Source organism: Nelumbo nucifera, chromosome 6, assembly GCF_055504915.1.
Source record: "Nelumbo nucifera cultivar China Antique chromosome 6, China Antique-T2T, whole genome shotgun sequence".
Classification (NCBI taxonomy): domain Eukaryota; kingdom Viridiplantae; phylum Streptophyta; class Magnoliopsida; order Proteales; family Nelumbonaceae; genus Nelumbo; species Nelumbo nucifera.
Genome location: NC_142654.1, coordinates 139,182 through 157,044, shown reverse-complemented (window position 1 = coordinate 157,044; position 17,863 = coordinate 139,182). Strand labels below are relative to the sequence as shown.

Here is a 17,863-nt window from a genome sequence, read left to right as displayed (position 1 = left end):
TAAAAAAATTTAGATATGTGGAATAGTAATGTTTTTTTCTGATAAATAAAATTTCATTGAGAATTTATTATCAACAAAATAAAGACTGTTACAAGCATCCCAACAGGAGGCACGAGGTGCAGCCTCATCCTTTAAAAGAAAAGAACAACACAAAATTCATAAATGGGCCCAATACAACTGTTCCCTAGTTACTCCTTGTTTGTCTAAGCAATCAGCAAATGAATTAGCCTCCTTCCCACCGATTGTATGATTAAATTCATATGTTGTGTTGCCCATTTGAATTTCTTCAATTCATTTCTGTAGCACCATATCACTGAATTTGTATCTCTAAGCCAACCCACCACCACCTTGGAGTCCCCTTCTATCACCAAGCACTCCATCCCTTTCTCTCTTGCAATCTGTACACCTTGTAGGATTGCATACAGTTTATCCCTTAAAGAGTCTCCATTTCCCATCGGTCCTGAGTATAATGCTCTCAGATTCCCATCCATGTGTCTAATGGTTCCTCCAATTCCAGATAGTCCTGGCCACCTGGGTTGCCTCAACTACTCCCATCAAAGTTTAGTTTCATGAAGACTTCCATGGGTGGTGTCCAACTCAGTCGTGTTTTAGCCTTTTGTACTAAACTAGAATCTACTGAAAGCCAATTCCTCCAAATGTCATCAAAGGAGAAACTTTTAAACAGTTCCACAGTTTGTAGCCAATGTATAGTTTTAGCCAAAACACAATCCATAATTTGCTGCTGCTCTCCTTCTCTTGGAAGATTCTGGCATTTCTTTCTTCCCATAAAGTCCAAACCACTGCTGCTCTAGCACATCTTCACGTCGTTATTCTCCTTTTCTTTGGCCAAGTAAATGTAGATGGATTAAACAACAATTTAATCTCCAATGGCATATTCCACCTGCACCCAAATAAAGAGAAGATCCACTCCCAAATTTCTGTAGTAAAAGAACAGGAAATAATTATATGAAAACAAGATTCACCATCAAACTTATACAGAGTGCACCAATTCGAGGAAATACACAAAAAAGGCCTGTTCTTTTGCAAATAATCCAAAGTGCTAATTTTCCCATATACCACTTCCCAATAAAAGGCCTTTATTTTACGGGGGATCGGCTGAAACCAAACGTCCTACCAAGGAAACATCGGAGAGGAAGAGGACTGGCAAAGAGTTTTAAAGAAGGAGGCCCAAGAGAAGAAACCTTTAGGATTTGGTAACCAAACTCTCCTGTTTGGTTTAGAGGGTCTAGGCAAACTTTATCAAATCGTAAGAAAAGCTCTGTCAAAAAGGAGGCTTCTTTATCCCTTAGCCCCCTTCGAACCCAAAATCCCAATTAAGATTCAAAGGTGAAGTAGAAAAGACTAAAAAAGCTCGAAATCACCTTATTTTTGTATAAGGAAATGGAGTACAAGGAAACAGGTCCTTTAGGGGTCGGTCATCAAGCCAAATATATTCCAATTAACGGATTAGGTTCCCTGAGCAAGCATCATATTTGCTAAAACTGAGGAACTGAGGAAGCACATTGTGGATTGCTTTCCAAGGCAAAGTAGCCCAACGTGATACACCAGCATCCCGACCACTCTCTAATCTCCCATGAATATTGTCCACTACTTCATCCCACAAATTTTCCCGCTCAAGTGACCACCTCCATAACCATTTTCCTAATAGAGCTGCGTTTTTCTGTCTCAAATTCCCAAGACGTAATCCACCCTCTTCCTTACTTTTGCACACAATACCCCAATTGATTAAGCGGTCTTTTCTTGTCTCTCCTGGCTCCCAAAGGAAATCTCTCATAATTTTTTCTAATTTCTTTTCTTCCCTTGGAGAGATCCTAAAAATAGAGAGGAAATAGATAGGTAAGTTAGCCAAAGTAGATCTTATCAAGGTAATCCTCCCTCCCAAAGAGATGTAACTCCTCTTCCAAGTGGCCAGTCTCTTACCATATCCTTCTATAACTGGGTTCCGAAATCTGCTTTCCTTAGGGTTGGCTCCTAGGGGAAGTCCTAAGTAGGTCAAAGGCCAAGGGGTAATCTGACACTCTAAGCACTCCGCGACCAAACATAGGACACTCTCATCCATATTAATCCCTGCTACACAATTTTTGTCCAAATCGATTTTCAGATTGGACACCTTTTCTAACCTTTGAATAAGTTCTTTTAGTTTCCTCACACTCCTAGGGTCTCCCCCTTCACAAAAATAATGATATTATCTGCATTTTCTTTCTAGAAGAGAGAGAGGAGAGGAGAGGAGAGGAGAGGAGAGAAGAGAAGAGGAAAAAGTGTTTGAAAGTCAAAAACTGAAACTGGCGGCTCCCAGCTTCCTATTTGTATTATCATGATGTAAAATAAAAGAAAATGAAATTACAAGCATGCCTTGGTGGCCTGCTCTAATAATAAGAACTTAAACAAAGAAAAGAACATGCTGATAGCATCCTAGATTGATAGCACCCTAACAACAGAAATAAAAAAACTAATTCTAACAACACTCTCCCTCAAGTTGGGCTAAATATACCTATAATGCCCAACTTGTCACACAACTCATTATGCCGCAAGTATGGAAGTCCTTTTGTGAGAACATCGGCTAGTTGCTCCTTGGAGTTGACATAAGGCGTACAAATTTCTCCCTTCTCCAGTTTTCTCTTATGAAGTGCTTGTCCACTTTTCATAGGATTGTGAACAGTTACCCCAAGTTCCCCTAGACGATGCTTCAGCCAAAGTACTTCAGCGACCCCATGTGCCATAGCCCTATACTCCGCTTCAGCACTTGACCTTGCAACTACACTTTGTTTTTTGCTTCTCCATGTCACTAGATTTCCTCCCACAAATGTGCAGGATCCACTTGTGGACTTTCTATCATCCACAACACCTGCCCAATTTGCATTTGTATAGACTCCCACTTTCAGATGATTATGTTTATTGAATAGCAACATTGTTCTTGGATACTTCTTCAAATACCTGAGAATCCTCTCTGCTGCCTCCATGTGTGGTCTCTTAGGGGAATGCATGAATTGGCTTAGGACCCCAACTGAATAAGCAATGTCTGGATGTGTTATGGACAAATAGAGCAACCTTCCTACTAACCTTTGCAACTGTTTCACATCTTTTAGAGGTTCACCATCACAATCACCCAGTTTATGATCCACATCCATAGGAGTATCTGTTGGCTTTGCTCCTAACTTGTCTGTGTCTTGTAACAGATCAAGGACATACTTCCTTTGAGAAATATAGATGCCCCTTTTTGAGTGGGAAACTTCAATTCCAAGAAAATACTTTAGTGGACCCAGATTTTTTACTTCAAATTTGGAGGTTAGGAACCTCTTCAACCTTTGTATTTTTGAGCTCCAGTTTTCTATAATGATGATATCATCCACATACATTATCAGTATAGCAACATGTTCCTGACATCTCTTTACAATGAGAGTGTGATCGGACTGACATTATTTGAATCTTACTTGTTGGACCACCGTATGAAATTTACTGAACCATGCCCTAGGAGATTGTTTAAAACCATAGATAAACTTTCTTAGCTTGCACACCTTATTTTCACTTCCTTTGGCACAGAACCCTGGGGGTTGAACCATATAGACCTCCTCCTCCAAGTCACCATTTAAGAAGGCATTATTTATATCCAACTAATGTAATTCTCAGTCAAAGTTTGCAGCCAATGATAGAAGAACCCGAATTGAGTTCATCTTAGCTTCTGGAGCAAATGTCTCATCATAGTCAACACCATAGACTTGATTGTACCCTTTTGCTACCAACCTTGCTTTATACCTTTCAACTGTCCCGTCCGCCTTGTGTTTCACTGTGAACACCCCACTTGCACCCTACCGGGTCCTTCCCCTTTGGAAGATCCACCAACTCCTAAGTCGGGTTCTTATGGAGAGCATTAATCTCCTCCTTCATAGCATTTGTACATTCAGGGTATTTTAAAGCCTCCGCAATATTTCTGGGTATAGGGATGTTATCAACTACAGATAGGAAAGCACGATAAGAGGGAGAAATGTGGTCATAGGAGACATACTGGGTAATCGGGTGTTTTGTAGTGCATGACCAAACTCCCTTTCTTTGAGCAGTAGGAATGTCAAGGTCATCCACAACTGAAGAGGGAGCTGGGGTATCAACAGGTGGGATAGTACCTAGTTCATTTGGACTTACCTCCTGGGAACTTGAAGGTGTCGGTTGCTCAGTTTTTGGTGGCTCCACATCTTTGTCACATTGCTGATCTCTACTATGTGTACGTTGGAAGACATGAAAAGGAGTAGGATCCGGAATAGAAGGAAGAGAGACTTGATGGACCTGGACATGCTTCTCCTCTTCCATGCTACTCTCCCCTTGAGGGGAAGCAGAGGAGAATGGTTCAGACTCAAAAAAGGAGACATCCATAGAGACAAAGAACTTATGATCAATGGGATCAAAGCACCAGTAACCCTTTTGAGTAGAGGGATACCCCAAAAGATACATGGAATATACCGAGGGTCTAACTTACCACGAGACAGAGATAAATCATGGACAAAAGCATGACAACCAAACACTCTCATGGGAAAGGAAAACAAAGGAGATTGGGGGAACAACAACTGATGGGGGGCCTTGTAGTTCAGCACTTTGGAAGGCATGCAATTGATGACATAAGCAACAACCAATACAACATCTATCCAAAAACGTTTTGGTACATTCATGTGTAACATCATCCCTCGTGCAACCTCAAGGAGGTGTCTGTTCTTTCTCTCTGCAACACCATATTGTTGTGGTGTTCTTGCACATGAGCTCCTATGAATTGATCCATGGGAAGCAAAGTACTCATTGGCTCACCATGGAAATACTCCTTTGCATTATCTGATTGAAAAATTTGAATTTCAACATGAAATTGTGTGAACACCATCCTCTGGAAATCTCACACAACCTTTGGAACTTCGTCTCTACTATGCGTGGGAAATACCCATGTATAACGGGAGAAATCATAAATCAATGTGATAAAGTACTTATACCTGCCCTCCGAAGTTATAGTAGTAGGCCCCCACACATCAGAATACACAATATTTTAAGGGAAACTTGATCTTTTATTACTTGAATGAAATGTTGTACATTGCTTGCTCAGTTGACATGTTTGACATTGGAAATTTGACACTGAACATGACTTAAATAAATGAGGAAACAAAGACTTCATTATTTCAAAAGACACATGACCTAACCGATTACGCCACAAAAAAAATTGACTCTTATTTGACTGACTATGTGACTTTGAAGATGACACCGAGAAACCAGCCTTGTTGTCGAGAGTGTAGAGACCATCCACTGAGCTTCCTCTACCAATCGTCCTCGCAAAAGTTAGATCTTGAAAAACACATGAACTAGGAAAAAAGGTCACACTGCAGTTTATAGAGTTTGTGATACTACTAATGGAAAGCAGATTGATGGGAAGTTAAGGAACATGCAAAACATTATTCAAGTTAAGTCCATGAGGAAGGGATATTGATCCTTGGCCTGCAATGGAGGAGAATGATCCATCTACAAGTCTCACCTTATCCCTTCCTGACTAAAGGTTATAAGACTGAAAAAGGTTTGGCTTACCGGTCATGTGGTTGGAGGCCCTTGAGTCAATGATCCAGGGGGAATCAGGGGCAGTGGATACATGGAAGGTAGAGGCTGCATTACCTGAAGTAGATGCAAATGAAGTAGAAGGGGTACCAGTGACTAAACTGTCCATCTAGCACAAGGCCCTACCATATGTTTCTAAGTGATTTCGGAAGGAATTCATGATATCTTACTTGGGGTCAGAACTAGTGAAGTACTCCTGAGCAGTACCAGTCAACAGTCCACCGGGCTGAGTATCTTGGGTTGCCACATTTGCCACATTATGTGCTGCATTACGCTTCTTCTGACCCTGCACCTTACCTTGTTCTTGGTTCCTTTACAACCCACTTTGGCCTCCCATGGAGCTCCCAACATGTGACCCGTGTATGTCTTGAACGTCGGCAGTGGCTACAGAACAACTTGTCCTTATCATCAGCTTTCTTTGAGTCATTTTGCTTTCCCATATTGTTACCACCCATTGTAGTTAATGCCACCCATTGCTCCCCCTCAGTTGTAACCATCACACTCCTACTTTCCTCAGATTGAAGTAGGGCATAAACTTCTTGAACTGAAGGCAACTCTTTACTTTCTAAAATCTGAACTCTAAGAGGTTCATATACGGGCATTAGTTCCAACAAGAAAGCAAAAATCCGCTGCTGAGAAACCAACTTCTTATAGGCTTTAGTATCATCATCATGTTTCCATTCTATAGCTTGATAGTGGTCCAATTCCTTCCATACTGAAGTAAGGGTTGAATAATAGGTTGACAAACTATGGTTCCCCTGTTTACAGGTTGGGGATTCAGCTTGTAACTGGTAAATCTTAGCATAGTGCCTCTACTCAGAATATGTGGTTTTGGTCTGTTCCCGTATTTCACTAGCGGTGTCTGCCCACATAAAGTTCTTCTTCACATCAGGTTCCATGGCTGCTAGAAGCCAGGACATCACCATACTGTTCTCTTGGTCCCACCTATCATGTTCAGCTGTCCCATTCTTGGGTTCTTTCACTCCTCCATTTTTGTACCCAGCTTTTCCCCTGGCTGTTATGTAAAGTTTTACACCTTTATCCCAATCCAGGTAGTTCAGGCCATTCAAAGGAGTAGTTGGCATAGGAAATATCAGATTTTCAGCTCCCATACCAGTTGTACTATGGGTTGATGAAACCCCATATGAGGCAGAATCATCATTTGCCATTGACAGAAACAAAGGCTTAAAACCATAGGTGCACAAGACCAATCTCCACTCAACTACTAACTCTCACAGTTATAATTAGAGCACTAAACATGTAGAAATCTGCTTCTAAAACAAAGAACCCACGGCTGAAATCTAATGGTAGCCACTAAACAGTTCAAATAACAGTCCAAAAACACTACTGAAATCCTCTAGCAATAATCAAACCATCCAAGAACAGTTCAAATCATCCAGGAAATTGGACTTCAACCAAATAGTTCAAAAAATAGTCCAGAAATAACAAACTACACTGCTGAAATCCTCTAGCAGCACTCAAACCGTCCAGGAATAGTCCAAAAAATTAGACTTCAGTTATTATTGGTCTATGCACAACACACATCAACCAATCACAACACACATAAACTGGGTGGAAGGAATGTGATTTGGAAGAGAAAAGGGATTCCTATCGCCCAGAGTTAGGCTCTGATACCATATTTTCTTTTTAGAAGAGAGAGGAGAGAGAGGAGGAAAAAATGTTTGAGAGTCAAAAACTGAAACTGGCGGCTCCCAGCTTCCTATTTGTATTAACATGATGTAAAATAAAAGATAAAGAAATTACAAGCATGCCCCTGGTGGCCCACCCTAATATTAAGAACTTAAACAAAGAAAAGAACATGCTGACAGTATCCTAGACTGACAACACCCTAACAACAAAAATAAAAAAACTAGTTCTAATAACAGTGCAAATTGGAGGTGAGTAACTGGGACCCTGTTTCTGCCCACTCTCCATCCCTTAACTTCATCTTCCTTATCTGCCTTAGAGAGGAGTCCACTGAAAACATTTGCCATTAAGAACGATGGTGAAATGACAAGATCGAACACATCCAAATACCCAATTGCACATCTCCCCAAACCGCCATTGTTGCATTACTTCTAGTAAGAAATTCCAGTCTACCAAGTCATAGGCCTTTTCTAAATCCAATTTGCATACAAATCCTTCATTCCTAGATCTCTTCATTTCTTCTACACATTCATTGGCTATCAGGATCTGATCCAAAATGTCTCCCTTGAACAAAGGCTCCTTGGAACTGACTTATGAGAGAGGGGAGTATTTCTTTAATCCTTAATGATAGGATTTTGGCCATTATTTTGTAGGTACTAGTCACCAAACTAATGGGTCGGAAATCCTTAGGTTGATTGGCCTCCGGTTTTTTGGGAATCAAAGCCAAGAAGGTAACATTGACTCCACGGCTAACAATATGTGTATTTGAGATTTCCTTGAATACTTGAAGCAAATCATCTTTCAAAACTTCCCAACAATCCTGATAGAAAGCCATTGTGAAGCCGTCTGGACCCGGTGCTTTAGATCTATTAATGGAAAACACTGCCTTTTTTATTTTCTCCTCCTCAAAGTCCCTTTCCAACCATCTTGCTGCCTCCTCTTCTAGTAGGGGCCACGCTAGTCCTTCTAAACTCAGTATCTCCTCCAAAGGTCTTCTATAAAGGGATTTGAAATGGTCCACAAAGGTTCTAGCTATTTCATCCTAATTGGATATCACTTCCCCATTAATTTCCAATCTAGCCACAATGTTCTTATGCCTTCTACCATTGGCCATCGCATGGAAGAATTTTGTGTTTCCATCCCCCTCTTTTATCCACTTGTGTATTGACTTTTGTCTCCAACAAATTCCTCTCTACTAAGAACTTTCTCCAAATCTTTCTTCAATTTCCATCTTGATTCCCTTTCTTCCTCATCAAGAACTCTCTCATTCTCCAACTTGTCCAATTCCTCAATCTAAGATGTGAGGGTAAGCTTCCTTTCTTCAAGTCTTCCAAAATGGTCTCCATTTCACTCCTTTGTCTTTGCTCTCAACCTTTTTTTCTAAAGGGAGTGGGACCATTTAGAAAAATTTCTGATCCTATTCTAATGGGGTGGTGATCCGAAGTGACTCTAGGTAATGCTCTAGACACCAATTTTCCTGAAAGTTGGACCAAGTAAGGATGGTATGCATAAGAGGGATCTCCTTCAGCTCCCACCTGTCTATAAGTTCATTAAATCTACTCATACTGGTGGTTATGGATTGATTGGGGTTAGATGTTTCATTAGAGAACCTTCTATTATTGCATGCGTTTACATGACTACCACTTTAAGCCAGCTCAAAATTGTTCCCATCATCCTTTTCTTTTTAATAAAACAATCTTTCCAAATACGAAACTAAATCTTAGCTTTTATTGTATAATTATTATTAAGTTGATCTTTTAGAATCATTTGACAATAAAATAAAATTAAATAAAAGAAAAAAGAGATTAAAAGAAAGGTGACTAGAAGTCACCCAAGAGAAAAAGAAAAACAATCCTTTGCCCAAGACTCCTGAACTCAAACCCTCAACATCACAACCAAAAGGAAGAAAAACAACTCTTCAAATCTATTCCAACAACAAAAGCACCTAACCCCAACAACAAAAGCCTGAAAAATGAACACAGAAACCCAACTCAACAGAAGAAACCAATTTATCAGAAGCAGCCTTTGAACTTAAATTAAGCTCAGTCTTAACCATTTCCAATGTATCTTTCACCATCCTCCCGCCAACCATTTGTTTTCTCTTCTTCCTCCCCCTGTTTTCCTTTCTATAACTCCGGCACCCTTTGACCTCCCTCACCTTCAACTATCACTCTCTGTTAAAATGCTTCTTTTGCAAAAAACAAATCTATACGTGTTGATATTGTCTACATGTCATAGGTTTTGAACTAGATTCTTGCAAGCTAGTTCACATTCGTTTCCAGGGACCACATTTCTTGAAGAGCCTGTAAGCGTTGCCAATCACCTTGAATTTCGAAGTGTACCATGTAGGTGGTGTAATTCCGAACAAAAGTCCACCCCTGTGTGTCTCACTTGATCCATCATCAGTGACTTTTTACCTAACCTCTACTTTTGCACTTGATCTATTTATTGCTTTCACTCTGCAAAACTCTCTCTCCATCTTCCTCTTTCTCAAACAAGAACAAGAATAATCCTGCGTTTGACATAAGTCATGAATCCTTTTAGAAGTAAATCAGTCCTCTAAACCTGATTAAAAGTAGAGAGAAAGGTAGAAGAAAAGTAGGGAACAGCTGTACAAAGGAAGAAGATGGAGAAAAGAAGAGGAAGAAGAAGAAGAGTTCGAATATCTCCTCTCTCCCCTCTCTAATCCTTTTGTTAATCTTCATTCATTAGGTTAACTACAAGTATGCCCTTAAGTGGGCAGCCAGTCTCTCTACACACTACAAAAAATAAAAGAAATAGATACTAGGGCCCATTCAGCCCAGTCTCTCTACACCTTATTAAAGAAGTAAATCAGTCCTCTAAACCTGATGTAAACTTGATTAAAAGTAGAGAGAAAGGTAGAAGAAAAGTAGAGAACAGTAGTACAAAGGAAGAAGATGGAGAAAAGAAGAGGAAGAAGAAGAGTTCGAATATCTCCTCTCTCTCCTCTCTAATCCTTTTGTTAATATTCATTCATTAGGTTAATTACAAGTATGCCCTTAAGTAGGCAGCCAGCTAAGCAAGAACTTAAAGTAAGCTTATAAAAAGAAGTAACAGGCCCATTAACAAACAAATAAATAACACACTACAGAAAATAAAAGAAATAGATACTAGGGCCCATTCGGCCCAACCTCTCTACACTCCCCCTCAAGCTGAGCATAGATGTCAATCATGCCCAGTTTGCTTATATAGTGTGTCAGTTTCCCTCTTGGAACTCCCTTGGTCAAAACATCAGCTAGCTGTTTTTCTAAGGCAATAAATGGCAAGCAAACTTTTCCTGAAGAAACTCTTTCCCGTATAAAATGTCTATCAATCTCAATGTGCTTAGTTCTATCATGTTGAATAGGATTTTGTGCAATGTTGATAGCTGCCTGGTTGTCACAGTAGAGCATCATTAGCTTTTCATAGTCAACCCCTAATTCTTCTAAAAGTGATCGCAGCCATAGTAATTCTGACGCACCATGTGCCATTGCCCTGTATTCTGCTTTAGCAGAGGATCTGACAACTACAGACTGTTTCTTACTCCTCCATGAAACAATGTTCCCTGCCACCAAAGCACAATATCTCGAGGTGGATCTCCTATCATCAATACATCCAGCCCAATCAACATCAGTGTAAGCCTCCAATTTCATGTGTCCATGCTTGGCAAAAAGAATACCTTTCCCTGGAGTACCTTTCAAGTAACACAAGACTCTTTCTGCAACAGCTAAATGTGTATTTCTGGGAGAATGCATTAATTGACTAATAACACTCACTGCATAGGAAATATTTGGCTGAATCATGCAGAGATATAACAACTTCCCAAGCAGTCTCTGAAACACTCCCCTATTAGATAAAAGTTCACCATCAGTAGCAGAAAGCTTATGGTTGGGATCAATAGGTGTAGAATCCGGTTTAGTACTAGGTTTACCAGTCTCTGCAATGAGGTCAAGAATATACTTGCGTTGAGAAATGAAAATACCATCCTTAGATCTAGCCACTTCAATTCCCAAGAAATATCTGAGGTCTCCTAAATCCTTGATCTCAAATTCAGATTTAAGAAACCTTTTGAGGTTACTGACCTCTTGGGTGTCATTATCCGTGACAATGTCATCAACATAAATGTAGAGAAGAGGGGCCGAATGGCCCATAGGCTATTTATCCTTTTTTATCTTTTATGTTCTTTGCTGTAATGGGCTTTAATTTGGGCTTATTCTTTCTTATGTTATGTCTTTTTTATTTTCTGCCCAACTAGGGTCTTCTCTGTAAATTACCAAAGTTTAACTTAATAAAATAGAATTAAGGGTGTAAGAGAAGAGATTATGTTCAAAAATCTCTCTCTCTCTGAACCCAAGTTGCCGCCACCTTCTTCTTCTTCTTCTCTCCTCTTGAACTCTGATTTCTGCTACTTTCTTTTGAACTTTTGCATCTTTGTAAACAGTCATTTCTTCTCAAAAGGCTATTTTTCTTCTTGGTATCAGAGCATGCTCGTTTTTCCCCTTTTTTTCACCTTTTTTTTTCCCATACACAGTGTGTATGGAGAGCTGAATCGTATGAATAGTTAAAGACACCTATTTCAGCCTAGTTGTTAGTGGTTTCTGGAGAGAAGAGGACTGGTTTTGTCGTCCCCTTGACAGATTCAAGTGTGTTGCCCGAAACCCTAATTTTCTGGAGAAATCTGATTGCGGGCCCTACCGGGAGTTTGACCTGGGCGCTTAGTGATTGAAGGCTTTCTCATTCTCCTTCTTAAATACGAATCAAGTGGAGTGGTGTTCTGTAAAGTCTACAAGCAGCCGCTGAATTTTCTCCGTTTCTCCCAGCTTCCGGGTGTGACGCAGATTACTGGTACGACTGCATAGAGGTTGGCTCACAACACAGTTTTTGTTCTGTCTTCATTTGGTGTTTTTCGAAGTTGTTTGAAGTCTTTTTGAAGTGTTTAAGAAGATGAACTCCTCAGACTTTGAAAACAAGCATGTTGCTGAATCCGGATAGGTTCCGGGAGCCTCTGTACTCTCTATTGGCTGTGACCACAGTCAAGCTGGATGGAACTAATTATCTGGCTTGGTCACAATCAGTAAAGATTCATATTTGTAGTAGAGGCAAGTGGGGTTTTATCTCCGGGAGCAAAAAGGCTCTTTCGGAAGATGATCCATCATATGAAAAGTGGATGCAAGAAAATTATACTGTTATTGGGTGGCTTGTGAACTCAATGCAACCACAAATTAGTCAGCACTATTTGTGGATGAATTCAACAAAGGAAATTTGGGATAGGGTTGCTGAAACCTATTCCCAAAAATTAAATGTGGCCAGGGCTTACAAGTTGAGAAGTGATGTGAAGAATTTGAGACAAGGGGAGAAACCATTAGCTGTATACTTCTCAACACTGAAGTCTTTATGGCAAGAAATAGATTTGATAGAAGCTGTAACCTGGGACACCACTAATGATGCTGAGACCTACAGAAAACTGGTTGAAGAAACAAGGTGTTTGAGTTCTTGACAGGGCTAAATCCAGAGTATGATATTACAAAGCAAAATATTTTATCCAAGGATAGTGTCTCACTATCTCAAGCATATGCCTTGGTAAGTAGTGAAGAAAGCAGAAGACTTGTCCCGGTCCCAGGGGCTGGTCTAAGTGATCACTTTGCTATTATGGGAGTGAAACCCAAGGGGGTTGCAAGGACTCCAAGTAGCTCAGGGAAGAAAGAGATTATCTGTGAGTACTGTAAAAAGCCAAAACACACTAAAGACAAGTGCTGGAAATTGCATCCTGAGCTCCTACCACTTCGGTTTCAGAAGAAGTCTGATAATAAAAAGGCAGGGAGTGCTAATGTTGCTACTGGTCTAGATAGTGATAGATACCAAACTGAAGAGATGACAGTTAGTGTGCAGTTAGCAGCTATGAAGGCAGAATATGAGAAGTTTGGGAGGATGATCAGTCACCTAGAGGGTGTGACCTCTTCTTCCAACCCTTCAGAAAATTCAACCTCTTCTGCATTTTTTCATTCAGGTATACGGGCTTCTGCAAATCATGCAACCATTTTAGGTAATCGTAGGATCCCTTGGATTATTGATTCTGGTGCTTCTGATCATATGACCAGCCTTTCTACTTTGTTTGTTTCATATGATTTACTTCCTAGACGTGACAAAATCACCCTAGCCGATGGCTCTCTTGCCCCTATCTCCGGTAAGGGAACCATCAAGGCTACAAACTCTTTGGTTCTTCCTTCTGCTCTTCATGTACCCAGGCTAAATACAAACTTGTTATCTGTAAGTAGCCTAACTAAGTCATTAAACTGTTGTGTAACCTTCATCCCTTCCTACTGTGTTTTTCAAGATCTGGAGTCTCAGAAGGTGATTGGGAGTGGCCGTGAGGCGAATGGAATATATTTGCCGGATACTCCTAGACAGTGCCATGAACAATCTGGAAAAGCTGCTTTTGGGTCTACATATATAGAGTCCATCAGTCGAGTCATGTTATGTCATTTTTGTTTGGGTCATCTTTATTTTTCTGCATTAAGTCATTTATTCCCAGAATTGTTTAAGGGAATTAGTTTGTCCAGTCGTCATTGTGAGTCTTGTGAACTGTCAAAACATTGTAGAAACAATTATCCTCGGAGTAATAAAAGATCTTCTTCTCCTTTTAATATTGTGCACTTTGATGTGTGGGGGCCTTACCACTTACCCTCTATGGGTGGCTACAAATATTTTATCTTGTTCGTTGATGACTTTTCTCGGTTCACTTGGATATTTTTGATGAAGTCCCGTGATGAAGTTTCCAGACTTGTGAGGCAATTACATGAATTTGTCCTAACCTAGTTTGATACCAGGATTAAAATTTTCAGATCCGACAATGCAAAACAATATTTTGAGAAAAACCTGACCTGCTATCTCATTGATTTAGGGGTTATTCATCAAAGCTTCTGTGTTAGGACCCCAAAACAAAATGGAGTTGCTGAAAGAAAAAATAGACATTGTTGAAGTTGCAAGAAGTATTTTATTTTCCTCACATGTCCCTACACAGTTTTGGGGTGATGCTATTCTCACTGCTACCTACCTTATAAACCGTATGCCATCCAGGGTTTTAGGGTTTAAGTCTCCCTTCAGTCTCCTTCATCCTGACAAGGATCTTTTTTCTATTCCTCTTTGTGTCTTTGGCTGCACCTGTTATGTACATATCCCAAGTGTCCAAAGACATAAATTTGAACCAAAACCCCACAAGTGTATCTTCCTTGGTTATTCCCCCACACAGAAGGGTTACTGTTGTTTTGATTCGAAGACTGGCACTCGGTATGTCTCAATGGATGTCACCTTTGATGAGCTTTCTTCCTTTTATGGTTCTTCTCTGGGGAGACATTGTCCAAAGGGGGAGGATTTGTCACAGGTGTTTGCTCTTCCTCTGCCTGTCCTAGTTAAGTCTTTTGCTGAGATTCTTCCTCCTTCAAATGAGTCAAGGGAGGATCAGTCACTTCACTCTCATTCCAGTGTTCCTATTCCTCCTCCTTTACCTCCTCGCCCTCTTTTTAATCCCAGGTTGTACCAACGGCAGAGTACCAGAAATGAGCAGGTTGTTTCCCCTACAACACATGAGCCTCATGCACTTCTAGTTACAGCTGAGACAACAGGTACTGTGACATCCCCTTTGGAGCCATCCTTCCCAAAGGCAAAGACATATAGACCTCTTCATGTAGATCTCCATTCAAGAAGGCATTTTTTAACATTAAACTGGTGGAGAGGCTAATCAGAGGTAGCAGCAAGGGACAACAAAACCCGGATTGAGATCATCTTAGCCACATGAGCAAAAGTCTCAAAAAAAAAAAAAAAAAGAAGGGAAGAAAGAAACCTGGCTCTAATACCAAAAAGTGAATCAATACTCTAAACCTGATGTAAACTTGATTAAAAGTAGAGAGAAAGGTAGAAGAAAAGTAGAAAACAGCAGTACAAAGGAAGAAGATGGTGAAAAGAAGAGGAAGAATATGAAGAGTTCAAATTATCTCCTCTCTCCCCTCTCTAATCCTTTTGTTAATCTTCATTCATTAGGTTAATTACAAGTATGCCCTTAAGTGGGCAGCCAACTAAGCAAGAACTTAAAGTAAGCTTATAAAAAGAGGTAACAGGCCCATAAAGACAGGCCTATTAACAAACAAATAAATAACACACTACAGAAAAAAAATGAAATAGATACTAGGGCTCATTTGGGCCAGTCTCTCTACACTTTTTTATCCCCATTCTATCCTTTCCAGTTTTGATCATCAGCCTCATCTGGTTTTCAAGTGATGAATGATAAATCTTCCAACCAGACAAGATTCTAACAGCTGCTCAGTCTCTCTTTGAGTTTACCCACTTCATCCACTACTGCACCTATGCATGCCATGGTTCTAACATAAGTCTGCAATCTTGTCCCTAGTAAAGATAAACACCTTATATATTTTATGGATTCTACACTAAAAATTGAATTTCTGTTTATAGGAAAAGTCTTTGCTGCCAGAAAGATATTATACCAGAAGAGCTTTGACCAATCAACCTCCACCCTCCATGATTTTTGATAGATACCACCTGATTGGTCACCAATAATAACTGTATGACAATTCGTAGATACACTTCCTATGCCTGAATTGCTTGGATTATCCAAGCAACACCCATCAAATATCGGATTGACTTGATTTATAGAAAGTGCTGTCCACTTGTTTTGAATGACGTTCTAGTCAATGAAGATTGCACCACTTCCCCACCACTTCCCACCACCCTCTTATGGTGACATTTTCTATAATTGCTTCCTTGGACAGTGCCTTCGAAAAATTCATTCATTTCTTTCCTTCTATATAGACGAAAGGACCGCAGCTGTAATTCACCTCTCCTCTCCTCTTTGTTCTCAAGTTGTTGAAAAAGGAGGTTCAGAACATGTTGTGCAAGTCTCCCAGTGTTGACCACCTACAACCAATAAATCTAGAAACCAGTCCCAAATGCTGGAGGTAAAGGAACAAAGAGATTAGTAAATGGAGAGTGATTCTCCGCTTGCCTTAGTAAGAATGCGGTGAATGGATTCAATTTGACTTCTTATTTTGTAAAGTGCTTATTTGGTTTTTAGAAGGTTTACTTCCCAGCAGAAGGCCCTAGAGCACCCTTCAGGTAACAATCCTTAGAATTGCTTCCCAATGAGGAATCCGAGGATGTTGCATAAACTGACTCACCATACTCACAGCAAATGATATATCTGGTCGGGTAATAGTCAGATAATTCAGCTTTCCCACTAACCTCTTGTATCGTCCAGGGTCATCAAACTCCTCACCTGCATCAACACTCAACTTGACATTCAGTTTCATAGGAGTCTCTGCTGGTTTAGCACCTAACAATCCTGTTTCTTCAAGTAGGTTAAGAACATATTTTCTTTGACATAAGTTAATTCCATGTCTTGACCTTGCAACTTCTATTCGTAGGAAGTACTTCAGCTTACTCAAATCTTTCGTATTGAAGTGGTCTTGTAGAAATTTCTTCAACCTGTCAATCCTATTACTGTCACTCCAAGTTATGACAATATCATCCACATACACAACTAGCAAGATCTTCCCATCTTTTGAGTCATGGCTGAACACAAAATGGTCTACCTGACACTGTTTCATCCCAAAGTTTTTCACTACTTCACTGAACTTACCAAACCATGCCCATGGAGACTGCTTCAGTCCATAAATTGCCTTTTTGAGTCTACAAACCTTACCATCCTACCCCTGAGCAACAAACCCTGGTGGTTGCTTCATATACACCTCCTCAATGAGATCACCCTGCAGGAAGGCATTTTTAATGTCTAGTTGCAAAAGAGGCCAATCATACATAGCAGCTAATGAAATCAATACCCGAATTGAACCAATTTTAGCCATAGGAGAAAATGTTTCCATATAGTCCACACCATACAACTGAGAGTAGCCCTTGGCCACTAACTTGGCCTTCAATCGTTCCACATTGCCATCGGGAAGATAATTCACTGTGTAGACCCACTTACACCCAGCAACATGCTTAGCGGGAGGAAGAGCAGTGAGGTCTCACGTTTGGTTGTGTTGTAGAGAAGATAGTTCCTCTTTCATTGCCTGTCGCCACCCTGGGGAGGTAAGGGCTTCCTGGACAATCTTGCGGATGGAAACAGATGAGAGCAAGGATATAAAGTGGTGATGAGAAGCAGCAGGAGGTGAGCAACTGAAACATAGTGTGAAATAGGATGAGAAGTACAAGTGCGTTTACCTTTCTGCAGGGCAATAGGAAGATCAAGGTCCGAGGAAGGAGGAGCAACCACAAGATTTGTCGACGAGGGCTGGAGTGGAGGAGGGGCCGGTGCTTGTCTGTGTGTGTACACTTGTCTGATTGGTGGCCTCTCAGTAGTAACTGGCATGGGAGGAGGAACTACAGGGGGGACTGCAACTGGAATGGGGACCACAGGAAGAGGATTCTCAACAGGGATAGGAAGAGGAACTACAGGGGAAGGAGAAGGAACCATAGTGTTCGAGAAAAAAGGGACCGATTCAAAGAACATCGGAGCAAACAAATGACTTATGAGAGTGAGGGTTATAGCACTTATACCCTTTTTGAGTCCTGGAGTATCCAAGGAAGATGCACTTCGTAGCTCGTGCAT

General features: G+C 40.5%; 1 protein-coding gene across 1 annotated transcript in view; it reads left to right on the top strand.

The window, feature by feature from the left end:
* The window catches only part of LOC104589437 (uncharacterized), a 58,727-nt gene that overhangs the window by 32,281 nt on the left and 8,583 nt on the right, over window positions 1–17,863 (top strand). The window lies entirely within an intron of this gene.